Source organism: Priapulus caudatus, unplaced genomic scaffold (assembly GCF_000485595.1).
Source record: "Priapulus caudatus unplaced genomic scaffold, Priapulus_caudatus-5.0.1 Scaffold16744, whole genome shotgun sequence".
NCBI classification, from domain to species: Eukaryota; Metazoa; Priapulida; class Priapulimorpha; order Priapulimorphida; family Priapulidae; genus Priapulus; species Priapulus caudatus.
In genome coordinates, this window is record NW_014593805.1 from 1 (window position 1) to 706 (window position 706).

The 706-nt window shown below is 44.8% G+C and overlaps 3 non-coding genes across 3 annotated transcripts; all 3 read left to right on the forward strand.

Annotated features, from left to right (window-relative positions):
- Positions 1 to 298: 298 nt before the first annotated feature.
- Trnay-gua lies at positions 299 to 380 on the forward strand. Its single transcript has one exon. It is a non-coding gene; the product is annotated as a tRNA-Tyr (tRNA).
- Positions 381 to 424: 44 nt separating this feature from the next.
- Positions 425 to 495, forward strand: Trnag-ucc. Its single transcript has one exon. It is a non-coding gene; the product is annotated as a tRNA-Gly (tRNA).
- A 30-nt stretch (positions 496 to 525) lies between these two features.
- Trnat-ggu lies at positions 526 to 598 on the forward strand. Its single transcript has one exon. It is a non-coding gene; the product is annotated as a tRNA-Thr (tRNA).
- Positions 599 to 706: the final 108 nt, after the last annotated feature.

Here is a 706-nt window from a genome sequence, read left to right on the forward strand (position 1 = left end):
GAACAACTGATGTAACGGGTGCATGTGATCTTCCAGAAGGGACGGAAATGGTTATGCCGGGAGATAACGTAAAGATGGTTATTACGTCAAAGCGTAATATGCTAATTTAATAGGGTGTATTTTGAGATAGCATAGGGGGGATGGTTTTGGTCTTGGCTGCTAACACGTGCGGGGAGTATTTGAGTTGAGGCTTGCAAATTAAGTGTTGTCGAAGCAGTAAGGAAAAAAATAGTGAAAGATATTTGAAATGATTGTTGACATGAGGCTCGTATTCGATCAAAATTCGCCGCTTGATTTTGGAGGGGTTCCCGAGTGGCCAAAGGGATCAGACTGTAAATCTGACGGCTCAGCCTTCGGAGGTTCGAATCCTCCCCCCTCCACCATTTTTACCCTTTGGTATGAAGTAAATCAAAGGTTTGTTTTAGCGGGTGTAGTTCAATGGTAGAACTCCAGCCTTCCAAGCTGATCACGGGGGTTCGATTCCCCCCACCCGCTCCAGTTTGTGTGCGTTTGAGTTGTATTTAGGCTCATATAGCTCAGTTGGTAGAGCGCGTCCTTGGTAAGGACGAGGTCACCGGTTCAAATCCGGTTATGAGCTCCAGCACGTTAAGTCAATGTATTGTATAAATCCAGTTGTAGGGTATCTCGATAATGTCCAAAGAAAAATTTCAACGTAATAAGCCGCACGTCAATGTCGGTACAATTG